At 37.4% G+C, this 22,232-nt stretch overlaps 1 protein-coding gene and 1 long non-coding RNA gene across 3 annotated transcripts in view; both read left to right on the plus strand.

Annotated features, from left to right (window-relative positions):
* The window catches only part of CDH2 (cadherin 2), a 209,720-nt gene that overhangs the window by 59,241 nt on the left and 128,247 nt on the right, over window positions 1–22,232 (plus strand). The gene's annotated exons all lie outside the window — the stretch shown is intronic.
* Window positions 5,226–10,040, plus strand: LOC118496686. Its single transcript, XR_004899243.1, has 2 exons — window positions 5,226–9,527; window positions 9,567–10,040. It is a non-coding gene; the product is annotated as an uncharacterized LOC118496686 (long non-coding RNA).

Raw genomic sequence — 22,232 nt, forward strand, 5'->3', positions numbered from 1 at the left:
CTCTCTGTTGTTTAACATAGAGATGTGTGAATATTGATTATCATACGGACAACTCTTGAATGATAGAATTGTATCGTTGGGGGAAAGAAACAAGACTCAGCAGAGAAAGGCAGAAAAGGAAGAAGTCTCTGTTTCCCTGCACTTGGCAGGAGGACAGATAAAATTTAAATAAAGATGGAGATAAAGCACCGCTATTCTTTGCTCTTTTTTTTTAAAACAAATTAAGTCAAAGTGCTTAGGCTGGGATACATGAAAAAACTCAATTTTTTTCTCAGGATTGTGCTATTATTTAGGTGACAGGCAGCCTAACCTACTAGGAAGGACAATAGTCCAAGAGTCAGGAAACTTGGGTTTCAGAGTCGGTGCGTCTACTAACTGCAGTATAGGCTTACCATGCCTGTAGTATCACTGTGACCATTTCTCATTTGTAAAATGCAGGGCTTGCACTATGCGGTTTACCGAGATTTCTCTCAGGTCTGTGATTATCATTTTACTGGTCACTTTTATCTTAAAAATAGCACAAAATAAAACAAAAGGTCAGTATTTTTCAGGCCACGTCCTACAACAGCAGGATTTGTGCACACATCTGTGTAACTAATCTTACCTTAAGGCTACAGACCTTTCTTGGTAATTGAAACGCTTCATGAACAAGGTGTATGGTATAGAGATGTTAAGCTCTAGGCCCTGGGTTACATAGTATGAAGCCTCTTTCTTTTGTATTCTAGGAGCTCTTACATATAATAAAATCTCCTCGAAGTGGCTCACAAGTGAAGCAGTTAGTGTGGGCAGTGCTACAGTTGCATGTTCTCTACGGTCACGTGAGGGGCCAGGTGGCCAGCCTGGACGGCAATTCCCTCACCTGATGGTTGTCAGTATTTGTTCCAGTTGTATATTTTTCCTTTAGCCAAATTCCCCTTGGATCCCATGTCTGACTGTATAGATTTAGTTCACTTAATTTGAGGTCAGTATTTCCAGTCTCACTTAACCTTATTTAGAACACTCTGGTTTTTACAAGCAGGTGAACGGATTTCTCTTGGGGTGTCATTGCTTTCCTTTTGGTAGTAGCAATCAATTTTAATTTGAAGGGTATATTAAATATCAATATGAGAAAAATGATAAGATAAACAAGCCACTTTGCAGATTTTGAAATTTAGAAGATTTCTTTTAAATATATTGTAATTTGGAAGGGAGGGAGGGTACAAACACTGGATTGTGGGCACCGTTATGGGAGATGAAGCTGATTAATGAACCCTCCTCTGCCTACAAAATTGGAGTAATCTAGTTTTTAAAAAGATGGAATTCCAATCCTTTCCACTTCATCCCTAAGACAGGTTATTCTTACTAACAGTTATTTCTTTTGCCTGTGCTCTGTTAACTCTTTCAGGTGACTAAGATACCTTTGGTAAGGTATGGTTTGGTTCAGAGTCAGGAGGTCATACTCTGAATCATTCAGACCACGAGTGTCTGTTGTGTTATTGATTGTGTGCTCAGGATCAAAGACAAACAGAGCCGTAGTGGAAAACTATTAACAAATAGGAGGCTAGTTCGGAAAATTGTGAAGCATATAGTCTTTGTTATTGATTGGTTTTATATGGAGAGCTTCAAGGTCAGTAACCTCTGGTGTCTGCTCCTTTCATCGTCTGGCCTTTTGGGAATTCTTCTCTAAAATAGGCATGTGCCTGGTCATTCACTCTATGAAACAGATATTTTCTTGAGAAACTTTTCTTTGTACTAAGTCAAATCCATGTAGTGAGACCCAAAATGGTTCATCAAAGAAGTATTTAAAATAACACATAGAGTTTGGACAGAAAATAAGTTAAAATGGTTAGCAACATGTAAAACATTATACAAATATATCATTAATTATCACCTTCATCCTTATAGACACTTAGGTTTCAAAGTTACCTAGTTCAGATTTTTTTTATTATTTTAAACCCTATCTTTATCACCCCATGGTCACTTCCTAACAAATCATCCTTTTCAGCCAGCAAATCTAGGTCATTTGGATTAAAAAGTAAGTACAATTTCAAAGAATTTGTCTAGCGAAGACTTTAACTCAGGTTTCTCTACCTCGGCACTGTGGACATTTCAGACCAGGCAGCCCTTTGATGTGTGGGCATTGAATAGTGTTTAGCAGCATCCACTCCACCATTAGATGCCCCAGTTCTGACAATCAAAAATGTTGCCAAAGATTGCCAAATATTACCTGGATGGCGGAATCACCCACAGTAGAGAACCACTGCATTAAAGAGACAATTATTATCACCATTTAACACCAAAAGTGTCACAATAACGGGCAAGCCTTCTCAGGGAAGGATATAGTGTAAGAAACAAACTGACCTAACAAAATTTCAGTATTCTCATTTTTTGAGATTGAGTTTACTTGTTTTCTTGATACGTTCGACAAGTCTAGACCAGAACATAGAAGGCGAAGTGCAGTTCAGATATCTCACTTGTTCTCTTACGTATGGTCACTGTAGAAATTCTAATTCACATAGGCATGTCAGGATATTCGGAGCAGACTGGATAAGCTGGCAAGTAAGTCAGCAGCAGTGGTTTCCGTGGGGTTCCAAAGGGGCCTGCAGATTGGTCATCAAGACGTTGCAGTTGGTCTCTGACATCAGGAAGTTCCCTGAGGAAGAGACCAAGGTCCAGTAGGAAGCTTGGTGACCAGCCAGGAGGAAAGCTTGGCCTGTGTTGGAGAATCTGGAGGGCTGACTAATTTGCTTTTCCCCTCCCGGTCACTGATAGGTGCTGAGCATATGCCCCCGAGGAGCACGATGCATGATGATTCATGCCGGAGACATTGCTGCGCCTTCCAGGCCGGCGGGTCTGAAGAATAGAGCAGGAGTTATGACTCTTGCTCCCCTCCCGCAGGCATTTCTAGTGGAAATGATCACAGGGGCACCTTGTGGGTGGGGGATCTAGGTTAGGAGTGACCTTGATAAAATAGTTCAGCCATAACTGCCGCCCAGAGGCCGGTACTCCAAGTAACCCTAGTTCTTTCCAGGATATTAAGTTGGTTCCCAGGCTTCAAGTAAAGGCTGGAAACTCCTGGCATTCCAAAGTTATTGACTCAGTGAATTTCAGTAGACAAGATACATCTTCTAATAGTGAAAGTGTTGTGTTGGCGCTTACAACTTTGACGTGACTAGTTAGGGGCCCTATTATTCTCAGGGTTTGTCATATCCCTTCCGTAGGCTGGGTAGGAAAATAGATGAGAACAACTGGAAGCCTGAACATTTTTGAAATGCAGAAGGCAAACCTTAGCACTGTTCATTGTAAGATATTTCTCAAATGTTTGTTTTCCACTATAAAAGAAGTCTGCAATTTAGATGTAGAATGTTACAGTTATTTTTTAAAGATGAACAAATTGAGCCAAAGATTGCAGTGTGCCTAAGGTAATGGCATATAACAAATTCAAGACCTCAAAACTTCGAGGCCCCATAACTAAAACCTCTCATAACACGGTAACTTACGTATTTTACTGACATCAAATCTAGATAATGTCAGCATTGAACTACGTACAGTTTGATATGTGAGTCATGATTAAAATCCATGTTTGACAGCTACATGCCATTGAAGTTAAAGGAGAAGAACACAGTTTAGCAATAAAATAGGCTTTATTTTCATTTAATCAGTTGTCAGTTAAGAAATAAGTTCAAATAAAAACTTAAGTTGATCTAGTTATGAAAAATGCAATGACTTATTTTTCTTATTGAATACATGTTTCTGTACTAGTTGAAGGTTGGGGAATCAGTGGGAAAAGCTAGTAATGTGTGGATGTAGGCCTGGGGTATCTGGACATGTTTTAGGATCTGGTTCTCTTGTTCACCTAACATCTTAGTTGTTGGAGTAGAGGATGACACTACTAAAAGCTATGAAATCTGACTTCTTTCCAAATGACTGCTCTTGCTTTACATAGTCTTTTTCCCTTTAAAGATACTGTCAATTTTCCCATGGTGTTCTTAAAAAGAAAGTGCATAGCTTCATTTTGCCTTCTTGGGGTTTGTGTAAATTAATTCAGTCTTTTATGAGGAGTAACTTTATATGTACTAGGAGTCATCATTAAAAACTTGAAGGAAGATAGTTCATATTCCCTGTTCTTTTTCAGAGCTAATTCTGTAGTATTTTTATAAATCATGCTCATTTCATCCAGTATTCTAAGGAAGGGGAGCTGTATGAATGCCCACAGTAAAGATGTTTCAGTCCCCACAGGTGTGAAGTTTTTGTACTGTCTGCACTTAAATCATTCACATGCCACTTACACCCCATCTCTCTCTATCTCCCCTTCCCTCCTCAGGCAGCGGAGAGTATGGGTGCCACATCTTTGGTGAACATGTGCCCTTTTATTCATCCTTTTTTCCTTCTATTTTGGCTTGTCATAATATTTTGACAATTCTCCATTTGAGACAATTAAAACAGTGCGTGTATTTAAATGTTCTGTTCAGTATGGTAGCCAGTAGCCCCACGTGGCTATCAAGCCTTTGTAATTTGTAACATGGCTTAATTTGGAAGACTGAGTACAAAAAAAAATGTAAAACCTCTCTTTTAAATATATTGATCACATATTGAAATGACAATATTTTGGATATGTTAGGTTAAACAAATTTTACTATTAAATATTAATTTCACCTATTTCTTTTTTACCTTTTTTAAAAAAAACTGGTTACCAGAAACTTTAAAGTTACACGTGGAGCTCATGTCGTATTTCCATTGGACAGCGCTGCCATAGAATCTATACAGTTTGTTTCCAGCCCAGCACCCGATTCACTCTTTTACTCAAGGCCTGATAAAAATGGATTGTGTTGAAATAATATTTACTGTCTTCATATTCTGTGAATAATACTTCCTTCTTTTTAACCCAGCCTTCTCGTATTCTTAACTTTTAGCAAAAGTGATGAATGTATTAACATTTTTTTCATTCTGCAAATTTAGCATCCTTGATATTTCTTTCCTGGGTAGTTGCTCTGTATTGACTTTTCATCCTTAAGAGAATTAGCGGGCACTCTCTTTTTTCAACTCTATGTTTATTGCTGGCACCATTGCAGATGTCCCCAGGCTCCCCCCCTTGGTTCACCTCCACCCAGTCCTCCACCCCCATCACTGGCTTAATGGCTCTGCCTGTTTGCTCACCAATCTTCGGAGATAAGGGTCTCAGAATGTGGGCTTTGATCTGCATGTTTGAGTTCTTTTTTTTTTTTAATCTGCTTGTTTGAGTTTGTAAATCTGCTACTTTGAACGTGGGCAGTGATCCCCAGGAAGGTTTTTTTTTTTCTTTTAAAATAAATCTTGAGTTACCAGTTGGAAGACATTACATGAGGCACCATGCTCTTCTTTAGGGAAGTAAAGGTTATTGGACACTGAAGATGACCAAATAAGCACCAAGATGTAGTCTTCAGAAACTTATTTTTCCTATCCAGCCTGTTAATTCCTTTTAAAAGCGTTTGAAGCTTCAGTGAATTTTTACGTGAACTTCACAGCCTTGTGCTGAATCCATCACCTCCCTGCCTCCTTCAGAGGAATTTGAGTCTGGCCTTTTCATTGGCCATTTGGTGTCCTCTCTGCTGAGGGCTGCATGGAGGCTTTTCTGTTCCTTAAGACCAGGGTGTGGGATTCTGCAGGCCAGACATCACTAACCCGTTTGAGAACAGTGAGTGCAGAGAGTCAGAAGGTTTTATTTTGGTTCATTGGAGTGTCTGTGACTGGGGAGCTGAAATATGAAATAAACCAGCTCTGGAGACATCGAGGAAGAGATTAGACGAGTGGTTGGGTAGTGACACAGACATGATTCATGCGCTATCTGCTGATGCCGAAACTTTCCAAATACTTGCAGTGCACTGATAGTGCGTTTCTTTAATGCTAAATATAGCTACCACTTAACAGCTAATCGTCAGGCTTATTGTCTGTTACCCTCAAATGCTAAGGTCAACCTGTCCTTCTGTATTTGTAGATATAAAAATATGTATGTGTGGTAGAAGCTGGGAAGTAAAATACATAAAATTAAGTGTACATCTATAAAACTTGGTTAGCTTAAACTTTTAAACTAATTGTAAAAAGCATTTGAGCTATTTACATTTTTTATTATTTTCTCTTGGTAAAGAGTCACAGAACTTAGATCTGAAAAAAAGAAGAAAACCTTTTAGAGATCATCTGTCTCAAGTTTTTTGTCTTTTCATGTTGCAGATTAGTAAACTGGGCTTAAGGAAAGTAAACACCCTTTTTTTAGTCTCCATGACTAATGGAGACCATAGGAAGTTAAACCACAGTTTGCATCTCTTGACATTTACATTTAGTGTTCTCTCTGCCTGCATCTGATGCTTCTTACTCAGAAAGTTTCAGGTAGATTGAGACATCTAAGAATTCAGTGTTTTTAATATCAAAGACACACCACTTGCCTCTGTGACCTGGAATACTTCATTTATAAAATGGTAGGTCTTGACTAGATGATTCCTAAGATTCTTTGGCTCACACAAATTATAGCACAGAATTATTTCTTTTTTCTTCGAATGTGGACAGTGTTATTAGCTCAAATACATATTTTCCAACCTTTTAAAAAGCCACTTCTACTTCAAGTTTACATTAAGTAACATTCAGAATCCAGATGAAACCAAGGAGAAAAGAAATATTGTGAGATTTCATTGCTGGGGCAGGGGCAAGGGGCACATGGGTACCTGCAGTGTGACTCACCAGCTCAGATGTGTCTCCATCTAGGTCAGCAAGCGGGCTCCGGGAGGAAGGGTGAGGCTGGGGCCCAGCTGTGAGGCTTTGAGACTTGATAATAGAAGTCCTGCTCTATTGTTCCTTCCCTGGCAGTATTTGTCTCGCCAGTTTGCAAGGCCTGTAAGTAGGCCAGGTGAGCCACTGAAGGTTTGCCTTGGGGGTTGATAGGAAAGTTGATAAGAACTCCCTTCCCGTTAGAACCGTAGGCAGGAAGGTCCACCTTCGTGACTGCAGTGTCAGATCAGCATGTGCTCTCCTTACCATTCTCTTCAGTTTCTCTGCCATGCTAAACCTGTTCAGCTTGATGTGGAGAGCCAACTGTATGTGCTCTTGAGGAGCTAAAGGTAGACTGAGGCTGCCTTTCTGCTGTCCAAAGAAGGATAGTGTTGAACCTAACATAAACGCGTGATGTAATTGCTAAGGTGAATTTCTCGTTTACTGCAGCAGAATTCAGAGAAGAGGGCTGCCCACGCTATGTAATGGACCATGTAGACGGGCTTGGTGAAGAGAAGCCACATTTTGGGGAAGCGTGATCTAGGTTCCATAAACCAGCCTTGTCCTATTCACTTGGCTGAGACTGGCCACCTCTCTCTTGCCTTAGTTTCGACTATAGCTTACAGAAGCCTTTTTTAGCTCCTCGATAGCATGTGCAGTTAGTCCTAGGTATCTCTGGGTTCCACCTCTGTGGAATTAACTAACCATGGATGGAAAATATTTTTTTTAAATTCTATCTTATTGCTGCTGGCTTGTACTGTGTATAGACCTAAGAGAGTTGTCTGTACGGAACATGCACAGATCTTCTTCTTGTCATTATTTCGTAAACAATATAGGTAACAACTACTTCCATAGCACTCTGTATTAGATATTATAAATAATCTAGAGATGATTTAAAGTATATAGGAGGATGTGCGTAGATTGTATGCAAATACCACACCATGTTATATACAGGACTTTTGTATCTTTGATTTTGGTATCTGCCAGGGCCCATGAACAAATCCCCTATGGGCACTGAGGGACAACTGTATGTTATTTACCCTCCTTCTGTAACTCTTACTATTGCTGAGGTGGATCAGCCAACTAAGTTGCAGAGCTGGTGCAAATGCACTGAGGAACGAAGGCAAAGGTGGCAAATTATTTCTTTCTTCAAGAAATAATTGATGCAGTGAAAGAATGTGGCCGATAGTCTTATACAGGGAAATGCTGGTCGTTAGTCCCTGGCTGACACTGAAACAAAGCAGAATTAACCGAAGGACAGTGCTACACAGTGGAGATAACAGCAGAGGTCCCCGTGTGTAATTAGTGCAGTGTGAATATGTTCTTATTTCACATGTTAACTCGGGCAACATCAAGTTCATGATCCAGAAAGGAAATAAACTCCTAAGTGTGGCAAGTTCATTGCCTTTCACCTCATCTCAAGAAGGGACACCATGTGGCCCTGTGTTTGTATACTCTTGCCATGACAATTCCTCCTGTCAAAAATGATTCTCTCCAGAAGTTTGGTATGTAAATTCTTGGCCCATCATTCAAAACGGAAGGAGATAGAATTTGTTAACTAGCATTTTTGAAGACACTATTTGGCATATGAAAGAGAAATTAACAACTCCCTATAAGTGCTGACACTATTTATGTACTTTTAATGATAATAAGAATACATGATTTTATGAACTGTAAAAGCTTTTTTCCCGATCCGATTATCTTACCATGGAAGATTATTTTTCAGAGTTTGACATTACAGAGTAGTAGAGACAAGTGACAAAGAGATGTTCACACCAGTTCTTTGTGAAATCACCTGGAACCTAAGACTTGGTTCTGCCTTGAATGTTGCTGGATTTGCAATAAGAAATCCTTCCCCAGTTTTTGAGAAAAATTGTCCAAAATGTCTTGTTTAGGTGGTCATTCCGTATCTTTCCCCTCATTTTGTTTTGTTTATTATTACAATCCTTAGAAGGAGACATGGCCAAAGAGCCCCTCTTCATTTTCTTTAAGCTCAGTGAACCTTTCTCCTGAAACCCTTCTCAGCCTGTGTAAGGGGGAGAGCATTGCTCCTTACTCCTAAGTAGGAGGAGGTAGAGGAATCCCCCACTTAGGATTAGGTGGTGCCTCACCGATTTCCTTGTCAGTTTTTTGTCTATTAGTAACACTTTTTTTCTGTCCCCTAACAGTGTTAAAAATCAAAAGAAAAAAGCTGCCATCCAGGCCAATCTACCTAAAATTCATATTTTTCTGCATAGGAATCTTGTTTCTATGGAAAGGTTTCTTAATTTGTATTGGCATTTTAATGCCAATACAAAGTCACTGGTTTCAAGAGTAAACTTTCTTTTTTTCTTCTTTTGAGCTCCAAAATAGGAGTTTGTAGATACGGTATGTGCGCCTTTAGCAGGAGAGTAATTACTCTCCTATCACATGTGGCCACGGTTCAGATGCTGGTTTAATAAGATTAATCATACTGCTTTTAGTACTGGAGAAGTGCTGTCGTGTTGTCAAAGTATGCTTTAATGTTCAGTGAAAACAAAGCCTGTTGAGGTATGAGTGTATGTGGGTTTCGTTTTTTTGCACTTCTCAATTGGTCAGGTAAATGGAATTCTGCAGGCTCTAAGGGAAAAAATGGAAATTTTATTTGTTTAGACATTACTCCAGCATCTAGTTTAAGTTAAAATTTTGGGAAAAGCTATTCTCTTCTCATTGTGACTTTGTCTTATTAAAAGTGCCTCTAATCTTTTTGCACAGCAGAGTTCACAACAATAGAACATGGCTAGTTAAAACCTTCTGATAATTCATCTACCCACTGCAAAATATTTCATTAGGTGTTACAAATAACTCCATGTCTCCTTTGGCCACTGCAGAATAAACTAGAGCTTGCACTTTTGTAACTGTGCATTGTGTATACCCAGCATGCACAAATGCATCTTGAGGACTTAGAATAAACTTGAATTTCTGGAAGTCCTCCTTGGCTGGGTGCTGTGTTTGACTGTGAAAGGGACATACATGTTTCTTTGAGCAGCTGCTTGATTAAAAGCTTAGCCCCGGTCTTTCAGGGTGAGGTAGAATTGGCTAGGACTCAAGTGTACGTGATTGCATTTCATCTACTTGCTGTCTCAGCAGATGGATCTATTTAATTGAATATTTGCAGTTTGTCCTTCATTGATGACTAAGTACACCAATGACTGTAGATTCCATTGACCAGAAAGAGTTAATGATGCTTTTAACTAGATAGTTATGTTTCCCATAGTAGTTTTAAGATTTATGAATCAAATAAGCAAGTGAGAGTTTTCAACACTATTTCAGATTTTGGAGGTTGTCCCAATAGCCTGGTCCAAGGAAAATGAAGCCATTTATCTTTCCAGGGGTTTCCATGCCCTCTCAACACCTATGTGTTAATGGGATAAGTAAGAGTGGTTTTCGCTTTGGAAACCTGCGGACTGTCAAATGGAGGGGGAAAACCGGAAAGGGCACTGCTTCCACTGTCTACCAGGTTTTATTGTGGAAACTGTTCGCCAGATAATTGGGTTTAATTTGTAGCAGAGGAGAAGATTTGTATTGTAAACAAGAAAGTTCTTTGAAGATAAATGGAGCAGTCTCTGTTGCAAGGATGCTAGAGAAAGCCTTGATTTTTTTTTTAATGGCCTGGAGTGGTATGGCGTTTTTCTTTTTTTTTTTTTCATCCTCTTTTCACCCTTTTGCTAGACTACAAAGTGTTAGTGAGGCTGGAAGGTGATAATTAGTAGTCTTCACCTGTTTTTTTTTTTCAGACTAGATAATTAAAATGCAAAAAAAACTTGCACTTTTTTTTCTCAAAGAGAAACATACCTCTTTTGACAGCTGCCTTTCGGCCTTCTGCAGTCTTTCCTGTTACTCTGTTTTACTGATTTCCTCTTTAAACAACTGGGGAGAACTAATATGCTTATTTGTAACACCTAAGCATTGGAGGAATGAGTCCTACTTGTAAATACATGGTTTGTACCAATATTTTATCAGTGTTATAGCATACATATTATAGTCCTATTAACTCATTTAGTCAGTTCGAGTTTTTTGCATTGGGCTTTTCCTTATTTGGTGTTGTGTCATTTTTAAGTCCTTAGGTCTTGGTGCTCCGAAAGTTTTCTGTGTCACGATGCACACCAGTTCGGCAGTTTCTGTGTTGATGTGCCCGCCATCTCTCATTCCAGACTTTGCTGTCACACCGACCATCAACTAATTTTTCAGCATTTCAGACACAGTATCTGTAGGTACTGAGCATGAAGTGTTGTGGACTTAGGTTCGTTTTCTTAGGTGTCTTGCTCCAGATAATGCATTATTATTGATGAACCTTGATTTTATAGTCTAAAAACGGTGCTAGATTTTTATGAGGCATATTATAATAAATACATTAGATACTGTGTTCTACTTTTGCCTATTTTTAATTGTCAGACTTGTGGGGTTTTCAAGTTTTACTATTTTCAAGATTTTTTATCATCTAAGAAAGTATCAGAATTGGAAACGAATGTTTAGTTTTGTGTGTGCATGCACGTGTTTTCTAATCAGTGCTGCACTGGGTTGCCTCTTGGTGCATAATTTTGATTTTTGTGCTTATATCCAAAATAATCTTGTCTAAAACACTTATGTAACTAGATATGCTGTAAGAAATAGTCTCGTGCTACCCATGATATAATTAATACAATTAGAGATACTAAATCAAAATTATAAATTATTTTAAGGATGCAAATGTGATTTTTTTAAATGTTGCTGTCTCTGATACTTACCATTAATGTAGGAAAATAGCTTTAAAAAGAATAGCTTGATTAAGCCAAAAACAAGAATCCGTGAAATGGCGCAGATGCTCTGAGCCGCAGAAACAGATGAGTAGTCGCTCATCCTGTGGACTGCCTCGCTGTTAAGTAGTTACATGTATGTGATTTTTTTAAAAATCATATCTATACATTTATAACTGTGCATAATTTCTATAGATAGTGTTTTTTCAATCTCAGATGAAAATATAAGTGCAAACCACCTGTCTAGGAGGAAGAAAAATCCCTGGTTAATTGATGCCCATAAGATACATGTAACAGTTTCTTACCCCACATATGCTAATGGGAACTGACTGCTGGCAGGAAGTAAGATTTTTCAAGAATCTCACACTCAAAATCTCAGAGCAGAAAACTTGTGACTAAGCCCTGTGAATGAAGTAATATCATGAGGATACTATTTAAGAGAATGTATTCTACTCATTTTTCATTTCTTAAAAGTTCTGGTTACTGCTTTTATATTATAATAAATCTTCAATTCAGGAATCCACATAGTGGAAGGTTTTTTTCTTTGTTTTGTTTTCCTCAGTTTAAATAAGTCATGTGGGACTTAAGTTAACCAGGAACCCATTTGTATTCAAAATTTATTTTAAAACAACTTTACAAAATGTAGTAGGATACTTTTGCTATTTTAATACCATTAATGAATGCGAATATAGTTTTATGTAAAGACTATGCATTGATCAGGGTGAATAATTTTCTAAATTTGAATTTTCATTTTTCATCAAAGAGTTCTGTGACGTGGGTCATGCCCCTAAAGTTAGAGAGAGCAAAAAAGGTATACTGAATAACTGATATAAATTTCTTTGTTGTGAGAATGAACTTTTCTTTTAAGATTGGAGAGCAAATAATTTAAACTTTAAATATATCTAATTGATGGGTTCTGTTTGATGACTTCACTGTATTTCTTCGAAAAGCCTCTTTTGAAAGGAATAGAAGGAATTTGCAAGTATTCCAGAACTCTCTAAAGTTCATGCTTAATTACTTCATTCAGATTTTTTTGATTGGCATGTGATTCCCTATGCTGTGTTCTGAAATTTCCAAAATCACAACATCTTGATAGAGTCTGCTCTATTTTTGAATTGTTTTAAATAGTAACTTTAAAATTTGCATTAATTGGAAAGTACCTTGTCATAACATTTGCTTTGTGTCATGAAAGGTTATCTATATTTGGAAGTAACATTTTGGCAAAAGGAAGATTATGGAATATTTATGAACTTTCTCTCTCACAGATTCATAGGTTATTAGAACAGGATGGAACTCCAGAGCTTTTGAACCACAGCCTTCTCAGTTTACAGGTGAAGGAAACGAGGTCCAGAGAGATTGAATGACTTGCCCAAGACGCACATCTGAAGCGTAGTATAAGAAGGATTGTAACCTTGGACTCCTGGCTCCAGGTCAAGTGTTTGTTGCCATGGAAAATGCCTCTCCAATAAATGTAATATAGCTTTTCAAAAATCACAGTGTGAGCCGGGAAGGGAGTGAACTTTCTTTGAGTATACTTCATTATGGTGAGTTAGTTTTTGCATATATATTTGTTTAGGTAGTTAGTTTTTTTCCAATTGAAATATGTTTAATTCAATATGTTAACTACAAGAATGAGAGTGATTTTACTTGGATGAAGATACATTTACTTATTCTCATGACCTAATTTTAGGACTATTGCTACTTGATAACAGCTTCGTAAGATAAGGGGAAGATACGGATACAGTGTAAAACACTTAGCATAAATTCTTGGATCACTTATAGTTTTTTAAAAGTATGTTTAAAGAAAGTTGAAAGTTAAATATTATCTGTAAATGGCCCTTGATTTCAAGATATCAAGAGTTATAATCCCCGCTTTCATGTAACAGATTTTATGATATGGAACAAATACCTGTGCACTTTTTAATTAATTTTTGCTTTAGTTAATTTCTTTACCGGCAATTATTTTGGAAACCTTTTAATGAATATGGTAAATATTTTCATGTCGGTGTATTTGTACCAACAGAATCAAAAGAAACTATTGGTAATATTATTTATAGTCTATCTTCATTTACAAATCAGTTTCAGTAACAAAATCAATAATATAGCTGATTGGAACGGATTTTTTTCTTGGAGAGACGGACAGAATAATGTCACAGCCACTTGGCATCAAGAGGATACTGCAAGAACATCATGCCACTGGCCACAGCTGGTAGAGTTTTCTGGAAAAGGTGTTGTTCCAAGTCTTCCTGGGCCATTGGTATTCTCATTGTGTAGCCCATTTTCATACTACAGAGCCAAAAATATTTTTTAAAACAATAAAGATTTATCAGTTGGGCTTATGGCACTGACTTGTATTACTTCATTTATTTTTTTAAATGGCTATTTCCTGAGTACTCCCCTACTATACATACATGCTATTAAGTAACTAGTGAAAACAGGGTTTTCTTTCCAGGCAAATCAAGTTTTGATGATTATAATCAGCTCTGCTGTATGTATTATTATTTTATATGACTTCAAATTTGTGCTCTAATTTTTTTATAATCTGAAGATCAGTTTCAGTTGCAATGTTAAGCATTATTAGGTATTTAACATTGCTCACTATATACTAATAACTTATTTTTATACTTTATTTTCCTCCTAATATCCATCTCAGTTTCTCAGATAAGTAATTTGAAGCCATTACCTTTACCCTTTGCCACCTTGCCCACAAATATAAGCCAATAAATAGGCCTCTAATTATTATTTCACTCTAACCACAGATAAGTTTGAAATTTTCTGTATTTAATTTACATTGAATGTCTAAACTCTTGATTTAAAAAGGCAAGGGAATAATTTGCATATTCATGTAAAACAAAATAATCTACTCTGCAATTGCTCTTCCACAAGGTTCCACCTACTGTCATTCACTGGGAGATTCTCAGTGTGGAAGTGGGCCTCTCGTCCTGCACAGGGTCCACAGCCGTGACTGCAGGCCTGCATATATGGGACTGGAAAGCAAGGGTATTGGTCCGTGGTTTGTCCTCTGTGTTTCTAGATAGGACAAGCTAAACAAAACAAACATTTCAGGAATGATTTTGCAGAGATTGATCATGCCCAGCCTATGCTTGAAGTTTTTCATTTCTTATTCTTTAGGCATTTTGCAGTCAGTCAATTCCAAACACTTGGGATTTCAGTTCTCCATTAATAAAGTAAAACAATAATATTTTATTCCACTAAAATTAACTCATCACTTTGTGGTTATGGAAAATATAAGGTATTCCCCTAGAGAGAGAGAGGAACCACTAGGTTTTGCTCTGTCTTCTCACTGGAAAACTAAGACACAGGCCAATTTCATGGCAGAGAGAGGGTTTCAGGTTCATGATAATGGCGAGTTGACTTGTGGGCCTTCCTTGCAGAGTAGAGGGGGCCTTGGGAAATGGGAACACGCCTAGCTCCTCACCACGCACTTCCATTGCCAGTTCCCCCCTTGAGCACTTGGAGAAATAGAAGACATGTTGGTAGAAATGAAAAGGGCAGAGAAAAACTGAAACAGCTGTACAGGTGGCTAATTTTGGCTTTGATAAGATTTTCATAATGGCTCAAGTAGGAGGTCTTTGTAGCATGAAGTCATTATTTTACTTTTAGTATTTGGAATCCTTCTCAAGCAGTCAGGACATGAGAACCCTTTCATGTTTAAGATGGACTTTGGTAAACTTTATATGCTTCATTCTACACAATTTACTTTCCTGGAGTCCAGGAAAGTTTATTCTTGTAATTCAACAGTTCTTTCTTTCTCTTCTGAAAACTCTGAATCCCAACAACTGCTCTTTCAGGCAAACATAACATTTTACTCAAGTTAATATGTGCGTAGGTATTAAATGGGTGAGATTAAGTTCCCAAATGTGTTGAGGTATATTTGTTTATAAATCACAGGTGTGGTCACAGTCAAGTCTCCAGATGCCTTTTGGAGGCCTATAAGTTAACAGGGTTCTGGTCAAGAATGCCCAATTCACAGGGTGGCAGATGACTTTGAAAGGCAGAAAATTTACCACTGCCTTTATCATGGCTTTGATGAAAATTAAGTTATGTGTGGTCAGGAGGGTCCACATAAATAGCTACAAGGGTCATGTGACATAGCTAGGCAGGCCTGGGGTATGTGTGTGGTTTAAAATTGTGTGTGTAATATGTAAGTTCTGGAATACTTTGAGGAAAAAAGTTTAGATATAAAATAAAATCTTTAGAAAGCCAACTACTAAGGTATTCTAGATACATATAATTGGAAAGTGACTAAACAATTAATATATATGTCTTTAAACAGAAACACACGTAAGACGAGGTTATATATTGATGAGTGACAAAAGTGTTCTGACCAGAAGCTGTCAGGATCTCTGCTTCTCTCCTAGGAGCAATAGTTACATATTTTCACTAAGTCGGTGTTTAAAGTGACTTGATAGAACATAACTATCATGAGTAATGAGATTCAACTTAATTTTTTCCTCTTTCAAAATTGAGTTCTATGTGCATTTCTTTCCGCATTTCTTTTTGTGTTTTGTAGTATATTTTAAATTATTTATTGTGCAATTATAGGTAGTCTGCATTTACTCCCCCCCCACTTGTGCATTTTCTTCTTAATGTTGTATTATGGACCCACTTTCTTGTGTCATTAAATATTCCTCACTATCTTTTAAAATTGTATGTGGCAGGTACGTTATACAAATGATTGGTCTTTCAAGTCCTTTTAGTCCCTGGCTGCATGATCAGTTGGTTGGAACATCATCTGTACACCAAAAGTTGCAGGTTCGATTCCCAGTCAGGGCAAGTGACAGGAAACAACTGATTGATGTTTCTCTCCAGTCAGTGATATTTCTCTACTCTTTCCCACTTCCTCTCTCTAAAATCAATTTTAAAAAAAAGCAAAACAAACAAAACAACATATCCTTGGGTGACGATTAGAAAAAATTCCTTTTATAGAACACGTACTAGCACCCACCCAGCTTTTTTGCTACTACAAGCAGTTCTGGAATAAACATCCTTGTAGTGTTATCTTTATTACATCCATGATTATTTCCTTAGGATAAGTTTTGTGCAAATGAAGTTTTGGGAACAGGATATGCAAATTGAGACTTGCTGTTTGCAAGGTTTCTTTGTGATCTTTTCTGTGTTCTTTTCTGGATAAAAGGAAATTAACAAAAAAATGCCGTTTTTATCAAGTTTTGAAAACCTTTATAGGAGTATAAGAAAATTACAAGTGATTTTTATCTCTCATTTCTGTGGCCATTTATAGTAAATTTGTTTTAATGGTTTAAGTTTCAGGGCAGGGTACTTTAGATATGGAGAAAATTGCAGATTAGATAAGAATACACTGCAGAAGCTTCTAGGATATTTCATTCCGATCCCTCTTTTTTATTGATTAAGGTGGAGATGGTTTGAATGTGTTATTGTGAATTTGTTTTTCTTTAAAGAAAAAACTGCATAGGTTTATTTTCTTTCGAATATTATAACCCATTGGTACAGAGGGGAACCTAAACTGTCCACTTCCATTTCCAGTGCCTCTTTGGTTTCTTTTTTCTAGCTTTGTTTTCAAATAGCTAAATTCAGGAAGCACCAATTACACATCTGTTCCCTGTGGAGGCAGATGCAGAAGTGAAGGGGTACCATTCCCTTCCATCCAGGCAAGTCAGAGCGGGTTCCCTACACAGACCCTGATTAATGCCTCTGAGAAATCTAGGCAGAATGCATTGGAAATACAGAGGTTGGAGCAAATGCTACTTTCTGCTGTGAGATTTGGCAGCTGAAAGAGGTGGGCATGTGTGCTAGACATTGAAAGATGACTTATGCTCATGGGAAAAATTATCTAATGCTATGAATTTGCATACTTGTACTACACTGGCAAATTTTTAATTTTGCATATGATCTTTCTTGAGTAGGGAGCATGCCTAGCTTATCATTTATTTTAAGCATTGCTGCTCCAAGAGAGCAAATGTTGGTTTATGCTACTTCATTTTTATTTACAAAGTACATTGTGACATTTCATAGTTTGTACATTTCTAAATAACCTTTTTTGTTTGCTTCTGCAGTGTCTTGATGATCATAAATTATTGAATACACAATATTAGATTGTATCAATATACTTGAATTTGTTAGCATTCTTCTGTGATTCGATCATTTTGGATTTGTTTACTTTTTGATTAATATGGATAATGACAAATGAACAAGTTAATGCTTCCATCTTTTTCTTTTTATTTCTTATGGAATATTTTTAGAGCATATTGGAACCTCTTTATTGCTTTTGTTGTGTGTTTCATATTGTTTTCCAAAAATGTATTCCTAATTAATGACATTTCCTACATGGTTACTCCACGATCGTGTGTTATATGTATTGAAAACAACAAAAAGAATCCTGCTTTCTTAACATTCATAAAATAACATTTCAAGGCTTCTTTAATTTATATCTTTGATTGCTAGCAAGGATCAATCTTTTTCTAATTGTATTTACTTTTGGAATTTTGTGTTGTGTTAAAACATTGCTTATAGTTTTACCCAAATACTTGCCTAAAAGTCTTTTCTTTGCCACAATTAAAGACATTTAATACTTTATGGCATTACTCCAAGTTAAATATGTATTTATGTATATAAAATTTAAAACCTATAACTTGAACCTTTAAAGACCTGATACTGTAGAGGGAATAGCACCTCATATTATGGCTCTTACTCGGATTCAAACACTTTAAAGAATAAAAAGTGTCTGAACCACCCTCATAATGACCTGTGAAAGAAGCATAAAGCATAATTCCCAAATGCATAATTCCCAAATAGCTGATTTTCTCACGTTGGAAGGCACCCATTGATTCACAGCAGTACTGCTTATGCTTCTCATTAATTCACGCATCCCTCTTCTCTTTCGTTATTATTGTGCCTCATATGTGTACCTCATGTGCACCTTAATCACAGCACATTGCACTTTTTATCACTTCTGTGTTCCCACTTCTGGACACTTTCTAGGGAGGGGAAAACCCATAGTCAGATTGTCTTTTTTCTTTCTTTTTTAAAATTCCTCCTGCCTAACACATAGCAGTACAGTCACGCCTAAGTTTGTTGGTTCGTTCAGCAAGCATTTATTGGATGTCTGAGTGCTGCCCTAAGCTTTATTAGGCATGGAGTATATAACGATGAAAAAGCCCTGGTCCCTGATGTCTGGCCAGATCCTTTACAGGGGGAAATCCTGGGTTCCTGAGTAACTGATAGAGTGTGAAGTCTGATTTTAGACCTAAGAATGGCCCTTAGCCACTAAAATATACGAGGTTGAGACACCTTATTAAAGCAGCAATGATCAAGAATTATTGGAAAAATATATAGAATAACATGCTATAAACTTTTTAAAGGTTGTTTTCCTAGACTGATAGATTTTTAGTTAAGCTGGCGTGACCAGCTGTAAGCCCCACCTCATTCATGAAAGACTTTAAGGCCCTAGAAATGCTTTATTTAGAGCTTGCAGAGACCTTAGAAATTGTCTATTTAAAACTCCTTTGTACAGTTGAGGAAGCTGAACTTCAAAGCAGTTTGTGACTTTCCCCAGGCTAGCTGAGGTTTTCCTTTGAAAAGAAAAGGTTTCAAAAACGTGGAAGGATATAGTTCTTCATAAATATGATGAAGAACTTTATACCACCTCTTTGCATATCTGAGCCTAAGAGTTTTTAATCAGATGTGGAGCATCACTCAGATTCGCTTCCATGAGGGCTGAGAGGGCACGTACTGCTGGCCTTGGGAGCAGTCTGTGCTCACACACCGCCCTGTGTCTCTGCATCCTCTGTGTAGCTCCAAAAATGCTTCAGGCCCTGGAAACTGTGACGTTTAGACATGTGTATATCCACTGCTTTTTAAAAAGAGACATTTAAATTTACTTTCTGGGTCAATTATGTCCTCTTTGTGACAAAGACATGTTTTTGAGTGTTAGTTTTTCGGTATAGTGTTTAATTGTAAAGGAATGAAATAGAATATGTCAAGGAAATTGCGTTAATCGTGCAACTCACTGGCAGTAGTAGTGTTGTTTCGCAGTGTTGTATCTGACTTTTATGTCAAGTGTTCATTGTTTTTGAGAACATGCAGTGTTTTCTTTTCTTTTTTACTTTGCTTGGACTTCAAAAGATAAAGACATAATTATTTTAATACCACCAGACAAAGCTAACAGAGTGGCCTCCATATGGGATTAGAATGGTGTAAAGAGGCAGAAAGAAACCTTTGAAACTGTGTTACCTAGTCATTCAATTCTAAAAACTTGGCATTCTCATCCTATTACATGGCAATTCTTTTTGTTAAGGTGAGGAGGGCTCAGGGGCAAGAAACTCTACTTGGCATCTTCTAACTTAGGCTTTGTTGTGTTTTTTTTTTTTATCTGAGTCAGAGGTTTTGATTCATGAGCACTTTTTATAGGAGTGTTTGATTTCCTGGAAATGCCAAATTTTGCAAGTATATCTATTTTTTTTCCTCAAGAAGAGGGTTCCTAGATCATCAGCTGTGTTCTCAAAGTGGTTCTTGAACAAAACAAGGATGAGAACCGTCGCTTCAGACCTTGCATGCAGTGCCTGCTAAACTGTTGTAACTTATGGAATGACAAACAACTTTATTATCATGATCCTTTTGAACAAGTCTTTCAGAGTGACAAAAGTGACAGTTCAGTGTTACCTATATTTGTAATTTGCCCAATAATATGAAAAATATTTAAATTTATTTGTTGTCTTTGGAAAGAGCATATAACTTAGATGTAGGGAGATGCTTAAATATAGGGCCCTAGGCTTGACTGTGGACGGATTCCACTGAGTGTCAAGATTCTTTTTAATTAACATCTTTCACTGGTAAGGGGGATGGATGTGAAAACTTAAATGATTCTATCTTTCTCCTGTAATTTTGTTCATTCTGTAGGATTAGAAATAAGTTTGTTATGGTAGTGTAAATGCATGTATTAAAAGTATAGAGAATTCAAAGAGTTCTTTCAGTATGTACTGTATTAGTCAGTCCCTGCTAACATGTGATTAGATACTACCCCGGAATGTGGATTTTGTTTTGCTTTGGTTTTTCTCAGAGATATGGTCCCCTACCAAAATAATATTATATATTAGGATTTTCCACTGGTAGTTTCTGTAAAGCTTTTACGAATTTCATGCTTTTTTGGTAGTTTTTTTTTCTCTTCTGATCAATATTTTATTCCTATTGCTTGAAATGGGGACTTTGGAGGAATTTTGAGAATTGGACTGAGCACAGTTTAATGACCCTTGGGCTTGCGACTGGTGACGGCCACCATCTGCGTGTCGCAGCTCTTCCTCCGACTCCCTTGTGTTTTGTTTTATAATGTCCATTTCAGACCTTACCCGAAAGCAGCCTTAACAAAACCACCAAGATCAGACCACGACTAGCACTAAGTGTTGTTGACTAGCACTAAGTGTTGTGTGTTTTGTCGTTTGTCAATACTTTCTCTGACTTTCCCACAGTCTTTCCCGACCTTGGAGATAAAGATGTAATGTTGGCTGAGAAAACCAGACATTGTAGAACCACTTGGAAATGAGGTGTTAGACGTATTTGAAGGTGGGGTCTGTAAAGAGGTAATTAAGTCAGTGTCGTCATCAGGGTGGGTCCTAATCCAGTGTGACCTGAGTAAGGCCAGAGGGACACATACTTGCCCAAGGGAAACCCCTGTGAGGAGACGGCGGGGGGGGGGGGGGGGGGGGGGGGGGGGGGGTGAAACATGGCCATATCTATAGCCCAGGAGAAGACCAACCTTGATCTCAGACTTCCAGTCTCCAGAGTCATCAGAAATAAATTTCTGCTGTTTAAGCACCCAGTCTGTGGGGCTATGTTATGGCTGCCCTGAGTGAACTAATACAGGGACCTGGTTTAAAGAGTGATTAAAATAGCTCAGTCAATGCAATGAAAATGTATAAATCTATCATTTCAAGTTTTTTGGAAAAAAAGGTTTTTATTAATGTCTCCTCCCCATAATCCTTTTCAGGATGCCCTAAAACCATTGATATTTTGTTTCTCGATTATCCAAAGGCCGCTCCTTCACATAAGAGACCAGTAGGTTTTCTTTAAAGTGCATTTTTCTGTGAGGCTTCAGGAAACGTATACTTTAAAAAATAATATGAGATAATCGTTAGTGTTCATTGCTTCATCCTTGTCAAAATATTGTTTTATTCTCTTTGATGGTAAGAGAAATTAATGAGGTGGTTCTTTTTCCCCCACCACTTTACAAAAACATTGAAAAAATTGTGAAATGTTTGCTAGACAGACGGAAGGACAAAGTCTGCTGGCCAGCTGAATGAAGGAGAATTAAACCAAATTCGTTACAGAGTAGGTGAAAGGTATTTAAGTGCCAGGGGATGCTTTTCATTTTCGTTCTGTTTCTCAGAGTAATTTGTGAACAGTTGGGGGAAATGAGGGAAAGCAGATGAAGTACAGTTTTATCACTTTTGCTCTTAATTTTGGTTTAAGATTCCTAATGTGAATTTCTAGTAGGAAAAAAAAAACCTCTTTGAAATCATGTAGGTACACAGAAACCTTCACTCTTATTTCTTCTTTTGGCTTCATATCAGAGTATATCTTGATCCTTTCATTTTTACAACTTTGTCCTGGAAAATATGAGAACATCAGCCTATACAATTAAATGTAAATCAATGTAAACTGCCCAAAGGACTAACATATTGGGTATTAGCTTGTATAGACAAATGCTTTTTCAGTCCCCTTGTGACTCTACCTCTATTGAATTTAGAAATTTAAGGCTCGATCTCT

This window comes from Phyllostomus discolor, chromosome 9 (genome assembly GCF_004126475.2).
Source record: "Phyllostomus discolor isolate MPI-MPIP mPhyDis1 chromosome 9, mPhyDis1.pri.v3, whole genome shotgun sequence".
NCBI lineage: Eukaryota > Metazoa > Chordata > Mammalia > Chiroptera > Phyllostomidae > Phyllostomus > Phyllostomus discolor.